Source organism: Schistocerca gregaria, chromosome 2 (assembly GCF_023897955.1).
Source record: "Schistocerca gregaria isolate iqSchGreg1 chromosome 2, iqSchGreg1.2, whole genome shotgun sequence".
Lineage (NCBI taxonomy): Eukaryota > Metazoa > Arthropoda > Insecta > Orthoptera > Acrididae > Schistocerca > Schistocerca gregaria.
The window spans coordinates 1,040,931,789-1,040,944,525 of NC_064921.1; the positions used below are offsets into that span (position 1 = coordinate 1,040,931,789).

The following is a 12,737-nucleotide window of genomic DNA, read 5'->3' on the forward strand; positions in this document are numbered from 1 at the left end:
CCGCTTTAAGTTTACTTCTACCCTTCAAGACCGCCCTTCCCTCAGCGGCAGCCAGCTGGAGCCCCGGCCGCCGTCTCCGTCCTAGGCCACTGTGCAGCGCCGCGCGCGTGCGCGCTCGTCGCGACGCCGCCGTTGCCATGGCGACGGCCGACGCCGGCGCGGCGCGCGCACCCCTCGGCCTCTGCGGGCCAGTTGGGCCGCGGCGCTCGTGGACGCCGGGCGTCGTCCGTGTAGCGCGCACCACCCCGCAGCTCTCGCGAGTGTCGGTCGGTCGCGGAGGAACCTAACGTGTAGTTCGGTGGTCGCCGACCGCGTGCTGTCAGCCGGATCGTAATTCGCCCACGTCTTGCCACACAGGTAACAGCTTCCTCCGCTTACCTGATAAGGCAAGCAATAAAAATTTCGCACTTTTGCTGATTAAGTTCACAGTTTTGAATACGTTATGGGAGTAGCAGTGATCAATGAGTTACAAATATTTACTATTAAAAACAGTCTCGATCACGATTTATTTATTAAGGTGACCGGTTTCGACCACTGGTCATCTTCAGACCATTGAGTATGAACCTCTTACTGCTGGAGAATCACTACTCAGCAGAAACGGGTTCCTACTCAATGGTCTGAAGATGACCACAGTAGTGGTCGAAACCGGTCACCTTAATAAGTAAATCGTGATCAAGACTGTTTTTAACAGAAAATATAAGTTCAGAGAGATTAGATACGTGAAACAAGATATCTCATTTGCAACAGAAAGAAAGTATACGACACAGATTTCTACGAGTGAAGACCTAAATCTACATCGTTTTCGCTCTAGTCAGTAGCAGCTGAAGGCACACATAGCGGACTCTTCACTGCTCACTTTCGTCAGACGAGGAAAAATATTTCGATTGTCTCCATTTTTTTTGTTCTCATCCAAAGAGATCTGACAACCTACACCAAACAACCTGGCTATGCAGGAGGGTAGCATAGTGTGCTCTGAACGGCTGCGTTAGCTGAATCTCAGGCAGCCTTCGGTATTTGGCAACACTGTCCCCTCTAACTTCTCTAAGTGTGTCTAAGAAGTAGTGACCCCTATATCTATATTGGAATGAAATACGTATTTTTTTTCTTTTACGTTTTTCTTTTGTATTTTTTTCTTCAGTTATAGTACAGCTGATACCACCGACTATTAAAATATTTCGGCCACAAATAATTTCAAAGAAAGGTGACGTCATATTGTTAAAAAATCCGAATTCCCTTTTACTTGCAGTTATATAGGTCATCCCTCTATTGATGCACAGTACGTGTCGATGTCACAACAAAATATACTAACAGACGGTAGTCAATTACATGAAAGTGAAATGCTGGACCGTCTGTCTTCATCCAGATCACAGGCACGAATGCTTTACTCGAAAACTAATACCAGGAGTTTATTACTCAGTTGATTTTCATAAATACTTTTATGGTGTTATGTTTATAGGTATGTTATTATGTCCTTACTAATAACACTGCAAACACTGTCACCGTTCAACTGTAACCTTATTGGAACGATTGAGTAGATTACTATATACGGGGTCCAAGTAGCAGACCTCAAACCATTGTCCTGCTCTCGTCATTTGCCATTTCTCCTCATTTCTCAGCAGTTGTACTGGATTAACCAGTTTTGTAGAGCTGCTGATATAAATTACCCCCAAACAGTAACAAGACCAATTACGTGTATGTAGTTATAATATACTACTGGACTGCGTTGATTCTAACACTTATCATGGAAGAAAGAAGAAAGATTGGTTATTATCAGGTTACCTTTCATTCGGAAAGTGGGTGCACTCGGCGACTGTTACGTGGCTTATAGAGTGCAGCAATGAGTCGTCCTTTTTCAGATTTTATTACACAAATCCAGATTTCGGCTTGTGGCTAGCCATTCACAATGCACTATTTTATAATTTCGATGAAAGTAACTCCCTGTTGCTCGGGCATCAGTCACGTTTCTTTGAATACTACTACAACGAGGACATACCAGTCTTATAGTGTGTGACTATCTTTATGCAAGGAGCCTTAAGGGCGTTCAGCTGAATTTCATTAATATACTATTAATGGATAATCCATTCAGCTGTTTTATAGGTGATACTTAATTCATGCTATCTGTTTCTTTAATAGACAATCGAAATATTGAAGTACACGAAGTGATCCGAAAAGTAACCACATCGAAAGTCGATAGTGCTACGGCAAGCATGAAGCATCCCAGTTCTTATGTGCACCCAGTATGAAGGCCAAACATACCATAATCAGAGTTTTATGGCTGTTTAGAAAAAACAAAGCTCGGAGAGGCTATGGTTGAGATAACAAATCGGTCACGTCGTTTTCAAAGATACCATCCCGACATCCGACGTAATCGATTTAGGGAGACCACGGGAGACGTATATCGGACTGGCAGGATATGAATTTGAACCACGCCTCGTCCCAAAGACGAGTTCAGTGTCTTAACCATTGTATTCCCTCTTCAGTTTCTTGCAGCGGGATATACTGTAACAAAAGTTCTGCACAGACAGAATCTCAGTTATTTCTCTCTCATTAAATTTAGTGTTGTTTTTCCCATAGCAGCGTCTCCCATTCGCCTAGATGGAATCTTTGCTTGTATAGTTCTGCTGAATGTTGTTCGGTTTGAGACTGCAAAGTAAAAGAAAACCTTTCTAAAGCTTTGCCAAAGAAAACAAGTGTTCTTAATCTCATGTTAAGTATCTGTAACGAAAATCGAGCCTTAAAGAAAGAACGGCGGGAAAGCAGTGTCTTCCCTCGTATATGAATTGCAAGCGAACCACGATAATGCATGTGAAATTAAATTTGTCTTTCCAGAGCTACACTAGTAAATAGTACAAAGCAGACGCAAGCAAATACTCCTGAATTAACAATCTGTAGAAACAACTGTTGCTAATATTATTGTGTTTCTGGCTGTAATGTACACAGGAGATGAACGTTAAAAAAAATTGAAAGAGATTTTTTATGAGAACAGCTATGAATAATTATACTGTTTTGTTTAGAAGTTTGACTTCCATTGAAGCCAGCTTCGGGACATGAGACACATATAACTCTCACAGTGCAGCTTTATACAGATGATGACAAATTAAAATTGTTTATCATTTGAAATCAGATACCGTTTATTTTCTGATCAGAAAGAAAGTCTGAGATCGGCGCTCAGGTTAATGCCGTGTTCCTAGGCTTCCAGAAGGCATTCGGTACAGTTCTGCATTACAGTTTGGCGAACAAAATACGAGACTACCGAGTCTAGGACCTGGTTTGCGAAAGGGCTCAGGACTTTCTAGCTGACAGAACTCAACACGGGACGAATCGACGAATTTGGCAGTATCCTAAGACGGTACTGTTTGCAACATATAACTGATCAAGTAAATAGCATTAGAAGCGCTATGAGACTGTTTGCAGACAATGCTGTTGTCTGTATAGAGCTTTCAACGCCAGGACACTACAGCGAAATGCAAGACGACGTGCAGAATATCGACAACTGAGCAGCGACTGGTAGTTGATCACGAAAGTAAATAAATGTAGCGTATACTAAAGAAACAGAGACAACTCCATAGCAGTTACAAAGTAATGCACAGGGCTACAGATAGAGGGATGGTAAATGAAATTCTGTTGGCAGTCACGAGAGCAATGGGTGAAGCCTACAGTGATTACCGCAGAACAAAATTGTCGAAATATTCTGGTAGTATGTAAAGGCTGTAAGCGACACCAAGTTAGCGTCCAGTCATACATGGACAAGGCAGGAACTGAAATTGAGAGTAGATAAGCAAAAGGAGAAATGTTTAACTCTGTTTTCAAATGTTCGTTTACAGAGGAAAGCCCAAGTAGGCTACTGCTCCATTTTAATTCTCGTGCCACCGAAGAATGAGTGAAATAGATATTAGTGATAGTAGCACTGAGACTCGGCTCAATTCTCCCCTGTCACACGGCACATCCACTTTGCGGTTGAGTTAGCCCCTCTGTTAACTGCAGTTTATCGTAGATTCAGCAAACAAAAAACCGTGCTCATTAGCTGGAGGAAAGCACAGGACACACATTTCTACAAGAAATTATAAGGTCTTTAATGCTTTGGTTAGATAACATTCAGCACCAGTTCAGTGATGGAAGAAAAGCATTTTGATCATCAGCTGTTTTTATTTGAAACTCAATATCTGCCGGTTTCGGTTTGGACCATCTTCACATTACATCTACAAAAAATACAAAATGAGAGATATATTGTGAGCGAAAAAATTTAAAATGCAAAATTCTTCGTACGTACATAAGCATAATTATTGGCAACTTGCTTTAAACGTTCAGAAAAGTAAAATTTTGCGCTTCACCGAAGTAAACGACATAGTATCCTGAGAATATAATATCAGTGAGTCACAGCTGGAGTCTGAAAACTCATACAAATACCTGAATGTAACACTTACGAACACGAAACACGAAATGCGAAAGTCACATACGCTTTGTCGCGAGTAAAGTAGGTAGCAGGCTTCCGTTTATTGATAGAATAATCGGGAAACGCAAACAGTCTACAAAGGAGATTGCTTACAAGTGACTCGTGTGACCCAACCTAGAATATTGCTCCAGTGTGTGGGACCCGTACCAAACATGACTAGCAGCGGATACCGAACGTATACAGAGAAAGGCCCCACGAATGTTCACAGGTTTCTTTGACCCTCGGGTGAGTGTCACAGAGGTGTTCAAAGAACTAAACTAGCAGACTCTTAAAGATAGACGGTAACTACCCCGCGAAGTAGATAGACGGTAACTTCCCTGCGAAGGTCTACTAACAAATTTTCATTAACCGGCTTTAAATTATGTATACTAAAACCATATAAGTATCGCTTGCAGACGGATCGTGTGAACAAAATTAATTACAGCAATCACAGAGGCGTTTAAACAGTCGCTCTTCTCGCGATCCGTACGTGAACGGCACGAGAGAAAGTATTAATAACCGGTACTCTGGAAGGTATCCTCTACCATACACTTCACAGTGGTTCGCAGAGTATAGATGTAGATGCAAATTGTGTATAAATTTCCGAAGAGATCCGTTTCTGTTAGGTGACGCTTTTACATAAATCACTGTAAATAGAAACAATTGTAAAATACATAAGAGTAGCCGTCTGGAACGACATCGAGTGGAACGATCACATAAGATTCGTAAGAAAAGAAAATACCATGCAGAAATTCAAGAACCTTAAGGAAAAATAATTCACCGACGAAAGAAGTAGTGGCATAAAAAACATTTGTAAAACCGATTACAAAGTATTACTCATAAGTTTGGAAACTTTCCCGAAAAAGAATACATGGAGAAAGTGTAACAGAGAGTTTTCGTCACTAGAGCGTTTTATAATCGTGAGAGATTTACGGTGTTGTTGAACAAACTTTAGTAATAGAAGCTACAGCAGAGGGGCCCTGCGCGACAGGAATGTTTACTGTTGAAATTCCAGGGACGTACATTTCGAGTAGTCAGGACACATTTTACCGACTTCCATATACGTCCCGCGAAACAAGCACGATGAGAGGATCAGAGAAGTACGCAGGTTTCTTCTCGCGCCCCATTCTCGAGTTGAGCTTGGAAAGGCGTAAACGGTAGAAGTAGCAAAAGTATTCCCCGCTACACACCACGATATCCCTTGCAATATACGGATGCAGATATGCTATTTGCAAACACCCACTTCGAGTTAATTTTTCAAAACGCTCTTACAAGGGGCAAGCACCTACTCGACATAACCCATTCCGTCCAATGCGATCAGAAATGACACTGACAGAAGTGAGAGCTTCAGATGGGCAAGAGTTTAGAAAAAAAGCACTTTTAGCGCGTGGCGGGCGAGAGATGAGGCATTTAGCTATGTTAGTGATTTTTTTTTTCCAGAGAGCGGCTAGCGCCTTGGAAGGGGACAGAACGGTAATCGGCGGGTCGTGAGCTTGACCCCTTGGCGGAAAGTTTTTATTTTTCAACTTTTACGTTTCACGAATAGTCACTCTCCACTTCTCCATATTCACCGAGTTCGTCAAGATCTTCGTACCAAATCAACTCTTCGTCTCAAACAAATAAATACTTCAATAAGACTTCCAATTTAAATGTGGTTTCCGGTTTTTAAGTCAGAACTTTCTAAATGTCGTCAGATCGTTTTCGGCCAAAAGATGTGAGCTACAATCCAGCGCCGTTTTTAGTCGTTGCTGTGGGTAGCCATCACCCCCGAGCTGTGTTTTTGCAATATTCGCAAACAATTCTCGTTACCAGTTCGAGAGCTAGTAATGGAATGAGTTCCGTAGGTGTAGAAAACGTTATCTAGAACGACCGACGGGCCTATTTTACCTGCACAGGGAAGCTATCGTTTGCCTGCAGCGCTCGAAGGTCAACATGAAACTAACTGGATACGGCGTCCTGTACGTTTTAATTATAATCTCTTCTTTGAAAATTATTTACGGGGTCATAGAGGGCGCTGTAAGTAACAATCCTTTCTTCGAAATTTGTTTACCATCCCAAATTTTTCTATACTTTTCCTTTCCATGCATTTCAAGAGAATGTTAATATATATATGGGGCTTAGCATTATTTTATTATTTTGGTTTATTTGCAGTTTAAATAACGTGAGAGGTGAAATTAAAAAAAAAAAGAATTCCGCAGAGGGACTCTACCCACGACCGTCGAACTACCGTACTCTTTCATTCCTGGTCAATACCTTAACTTTGAGTGAAAATAGTGACGATGAATAGGTGCGAATCCGTAGTGACCTCATAAATGAAAAACGAGGACGACTCACGCAAAAAGTAAAAACTATTCTCTTTTCCTCTGGCGACATTTCCGCTTTCAGTTTCTTTTATTGACACATATCGGATGGTATACATTCCTTTCGTTTCCTATTTTCTTGGTTGAAACACGGTGAATGCTGGTGCTCAATTTTTTCACGCTGTCAGAAGGAGTCCAATAAATAATTTGGTTTGTTCTAAGCTTGCGAGCTAAGCATGGAAAATGCTACCCAGCGTAACACCCTTAGCTGATTTCATCTAATAGTATCAGGTGATGATATACACGCTGACTGTGGAAATAACGCGCAATTTTATCCGCACCATTAGAAGCAGCATACTCCAGGTTTAGTAGCACCCTCTACGCTATTTAAAATGAAATAAAATCATGATCAAACGACTGTATGAGTTGTGCCTGGTTTATTAAATTACATTTTACAGCTTCGAAACTCGTCACTAATAATTTTCGTTCTAGATTTGTTTCTCACTGTAGGGTATCACAACGACAAATAATTTGAAGGAAAACTGCCTTTCTTACTTGAAATCTTCATTCTCAAGCGCACCTAGCATTTTGTACGGAGTACGTAAGCACCAACTTGGCCGTCTAGCGAATGCCTCCAAGAAGAGGTCTACTTCCTTTAAACCCCCAGAAATTCCCAGCAGGTTTTATTCTTCACACTTCAAAAACTGCGGCAAGTTACCCTGCTTTCCTCTTCAAGCGAGCCCTTATTTAATTATCGCAGAACTGTTCGCTGTATAATTAAACGGTCTTGCAGAAAAAAGTCCTTCCTGTAGCAGTTACATTTCTTGAAACCAAAGTTCCCCGAGTACAAGCCATTTAACGTCGTTATGCGTTTGCGACATTTCTGCGAGTTCCACGAGAGAAACTTCGTAACGTCGCATGAGTTTAGCGGTTTTCCGCAGCGAGTTAGGTAGCCGAAGTTGTGTCGTTTACTGAGCAGTGGAAATTACGCACGGCTTGGACTTCCCGTCCGAGATGTTGCTAATTGCGCTCGATTTGTGCTGCAAAAAGTCGTTTTGAAACTCAGAGTACGGTCGGGAAACCTCTTGCGTTATAAGACACTTGACAGCTTTAAGCGTTATAGAGGGTGAATCAGGTGGAAAGGTACATGCGTTGAGGGATAATAGTGATTTTTCATAAAAGACGTCGTGGAAAAACAGCCTGTTCTTAGCAGTTAAAACAACAATATGTAGTGTAATCTCGCTCTGGTTGTATTTGCATGTGAGTGCTGGTGAAGAGGGACTGACGTCCGTGACTTTCAAACAGCTGTATGTCGGATACGGTTAAGAAGGAAGTTCGATAGAGATGGTAGAGAGCGGAAAAGGGGCAAATCTGTCGGTGTAAGACAGGTGAATACGATAGGTGCTTAATGACTTCACACTCTAACTCCTGTACAGTGTCTTTTGACACTCTAGCAGACTGTAGGCTTTTGTTGTCTTGGAGTAGCATCACGTCATGTAATCTTTCTGGTTATTGTTCTTTGAGCCCAAGACACCTACGTTTTTGACAATAAATGCCAGCAATGATGTTTACACGTCGGGGAAGTAATTCATAGTACACTGTACTTCCGCTACTCCACCAGATGCATGCCGTTGTCTTTTGTGGGTGCGCGCCGGTCTTTATACAAGCAGTTGTTGCCTTGTTTGGGATCAACCATTCCTTTCCTTTTCTTATGTTAGCATGAAGACACCATTTCTCGTCACCAGTAACGACTCTGGATAGTAATTATCGAGAGGTAGGAATCATCACGAGAAAATTGATGACGAACAAGCAGATATGCACGTATTTTATGATTTTGGCTCAGAGCATGCTGTAGCCATACACCCAATTTTTGAACCTTCGCCGTTGCAGGCAAATGTCGAACGATGGCGGAATAATCACACTTGACCTTCTAGAGTACGCTGATGTGGATCATATTAATGATTTTAAACAATCTTCGTGAAATCCTGAACGTGTTCCTGAACCTGGAGAGTCACTAACGTCAAAATGACCCTCCTTAAAACGATAGAAACATTTTCTTGCCGTGCTGTGTCCAGTGGCTTTATCCCCGTGCAGGGATCAAATGTCAAATGTTTCTGTCCGTCTCCACTGCTGTCAGCCTTCTACTCAACTTAATGAGAAGAATAAGTTGGAAATAATCCGATTTCTCCGTTTGATACTACTCCATTTTCTCCATAGTCCAGCTCGCTATGTCCGAATGAGAAAATGATTACATGTAAACTCAGGTAGCAACTATGAACTACAAATAAAAAATGACAATCGTTAATAAACCCATAGTAATCGGAATATCAACATTCAAAGCAAAAACGCTTCGAACTTATTCACCACCTAATACAACGTGCATGATTTCATCATATCGGAAAAGAAAGGAAGTCACTGGTGCCCATTTGAAGGAACCCTCCTGCCATTCAGGAATTTTTGGAAATGAAGGAAAACCCAACTCTTCATGATCGGACGGAGATTTGAAGCGTCGTCCTCCCGAATTCGGATCCAGTGCCCTACAATTGAGCCACCTAGAGCTGTATGATTTCAGCACTTTACAAAGGCATAATATCGAACTGGAGAAGATACCTGCGGTAAATCACTGGTTACGCAGAACGCTGTTAACTTTCAGTTATAGGTTAAGGTATTGTGTACTTATCGTATTCACTGCCTAATTCGCAATGTTTCATCTGCGGGCACACAAGGACGCAGCAGTTGTTTTAGAAATTATTTTTTCGAAGTTCGTCTGCACTCCCGCAAAGGACCTAGCTGAGCCAAGTAATAAACGTATTTCATTTTTCTCGTTAGTCTGATGTCGAAGAACAGTAAAACAGTCTGCAAAATGGAAAGAAATTTTTATAACTATTGAGCATAGACTATTTCTTACTCCCACCGAATTCTAATAGGCTAAGGACCACTAAACACCACGCCAGGAACGTTAATCACGACCCCCAGGCACACAAAGGGCAGGAGTTAATGTACCGAAAAGAAGGTGGAAAGACAAATGAACGCACGTCAGGTGAACGGTACTGGAGGGAGACAAACGAATTAATGTGCTCGCTTGGAAGGGTTAAAAGTTTGCTCCCCGTTTCTCGCTGTAAGACAAATGCCCTCCATCGCCACACCTCTCTGTCCAATGAAGGCTTCGTTCTTCAAAACCGTCGGCCACAGCCATATTAGTATTATTTATTTTCAGCAAGCCATAAATCCCCTCAGCATGCGTTGTCAAATACATATAGAAAACAAAATTAAGGACCTCTAAGATGATGACCAGTTTGGCTTCAGGAACGGTAATTATACCAAAGCTGTTCTTGTATTGCTTCTGATAATGAAAGCAAGACTAAAGACAAAGAAACTCAATCACTGGATTAGTCGACCTTTGCAATTTTTTCGACGTGAAACGGTGCAAGATATTTGAAATTCTCAGAAAAATCTGTATAAGCTATACCAAAAAAAAAAACAATAAGTTGTAAGAATCGAAAATCAGTACAAGCTGTACGAAAAAAAAAATCAGCTATAAGAATGGATGGCCAAGAGCGAAGAGCTAGAATAAGAGTGTACGACAGGGAAGCAGCATCTCTTCCCCAGTGCGAAAAACCGTACATCTAAGAAGCAATGACGAAAAAAAAAGAAAGGTTCAGGAGTGTGATTAAAATTCAAGGTGAAAGGATACCAATGATACAATTCTCGTCCTGCATTCCTATCGTAAATGAAAATAAGGAAGAATTTTTAAAGCACTTGTTGCGCCAAGTGAAAACTCTAAATACTACATGATATGGATTGATGACTTTAAATAATCAACAGTAGTAGCTTAAAATTATCAGACGAAGTAGGAGTAGTGAAGGTTCTCTTCCACTTTGCAAGCATAAGTTTGCACATCAGACGAAGCAAGGAGAATATAAGAAGAAGACAATCATAAGCAAAGAGGGCATTCCTCTTTGAAAGAAGTCTATTAATATCAAACATCGGCTTAAATTTGTGGCAGAAATATCTGAGAATGTACGTCTGGAACGCAGCTTTGTATGGAAGTAAATCATCGGCTGCAGGAAACCCGAAAGATAAGAGAATGTATTACTATAAAAGGATGTTTAAAATCCGCTGAAGTAACATAAGAAAATGATAAGGTTCTCTTCAGAGCCGGCGATGAGAGCAACATATGGAAAACACCGAGAAGAGGAAGAGACAGGATGACAGGCTGTGCATAAAGACGCCATGGAAAAGATTCCATGATAACTTAGCGAGCTGAGGAGGGTACAAACTGTAGGGAAAGACAGAAATTCAAAAATCTGCAACAAGTAAATGACATCTTTCAGTAAAGTGTTAGAGATGTAGCGGTTGGCACAAAAGAAGAAACTGTGGCAGGGCGCATGAAGCCATCCAAAGGACTGATGAATAATAACAATAATGATAAAAATAGTTATAATATCAATAATATCGTTTGAAACAACGCTTGGAATGCTCCCTGGTGTTTCCCACAGAGAAAACCTGCGTTGTTTCCTTAACAGTTTATTACTGTATGGCATAACAAAATAAAATAATTGTTGTTTGAAAACCAACATGAGTATATTAACAAAAATCTTGATAAATACAATGTCACATCTGTACTCAAACTGACGTTGCATAATCTGCTTTACAAACGCCTTTACTGGAATAAGTGTATGAATGCTCAACGTATCTTTGTTGGATTTTACCCACGTTTGTTCACTTACATTTAAAATGAACGAAATTTGACAGTCATGCTTTTCCCCTCTAAAATCCTCAATTAGCATTAAACAGACATTACTTTTACGAAGCTCATTGTTCTTCTTTCGTTTTACATAAGTTTTACAGAGTCCGTAAGGAGTCTGCTCACAAATTTTACGGAAATTTTTGGAACTATATATTGCGTTAAATACACTGTATCGTTTCTTGTTGCCTGATTTTACATGTATTTATTTCGCTCTCCACTTGAAAATGCGATTCCTCTATTAACAGGCCCTGCCTCTGTTCTCTCCATCTTAACTGCGTGGGTTGTGTGGTGATTACCACAGCCTTGCTGACGTCGACTGAGTGGCAACAACTTCCGCTGCTAAACCGGTAGTGAAAGACTTTACACCGGTTATTTTAACAATAGCAATACATTACAGTTGTCACCACTAGTATTAATCCAAGGTATAAAGCTATAGAATAAAGGTGTATCCACTTCTCTCAATCCAGATCATGTAGTTATTTGTTTACTCAGTTAATCAATATCAAACGGTCTTTTTCCGGCAACCCTTAGATAAACTAAGTTATGGCTTAAATGATGAAAATCTGCACCAGTTACTTATTTTTTCAAGTTCAGCACAATGCGTTTCGAGGATTTATTCTCAGTTTCAATTACATTTCTTTACATAAATATTTTCTGTGGCGTTGGTATGTGTGATTTTCTGCCTCTCTTGCATTGCAGCTGTCTTTTTGCGTTTATACGACAATCGGAAAATAGGACAAATGAATTTTGGAATTAATTCGTATGCTAAGATGATTTACAAGTATTGTGGCTCTTGCATTGCACAGAATACCACACACAGACAAATCATCACCAACACTGATTGTTTTTATAATTAAACATGCTACAGAGATATTATGACACTAATGTGTCACAAAGTGTTAATGCACAGTCAGAGGTGTTGCATTTTGTGTGGATTACATTTTAAACACGAAGTTGTCAAATTTATTTAATATTACGTATTACGTCATTCCCTCCCTTCTCTCTCTCTCTCTCACTCTCTCTCTCTCTCTCTCTCTCTCTCTGTCTCATATATGAGTAAATATACAAATTTATCAAAGTTGTTACAGGAGAAACGTTTGAAAAACTAGAGGGATTTGTGTCACTGAGAATATGTCCTTGCATCCCCAGTGATTATCAAACTTACATAAAATATCAATAAAATCTTGTCATCGTTCTGCACTGCACTGAATGCTGCATTTATATTCTCAGTGTATTCCTTTAACCCCAACTTACT

The 12,737-nt window shown here is 40.5% G+C and overlaps 1 protein-coding gene across 1 annotated transcript in view; it reads left to right on the plus strand.

Annotated features, from left to right (window-relative positions):
* Positions 1 to 221: 221 nt before the first annotated feature.
* Positions 222 to 12,737, plus strand: part of LOC126336098 (uncharacterized) — a 785,081-nt gene continuing 772,565 nt past the window's right edge. Inside the window, exon 1 of the mRNA XM_049999578.1 lies at positions 222 to 357. The gene's annotated coding sequence lies outside the window, so the exon portion shown is untranslated. The remainder of the gene's footprint in view (positions 358 to 12,737) is intronic.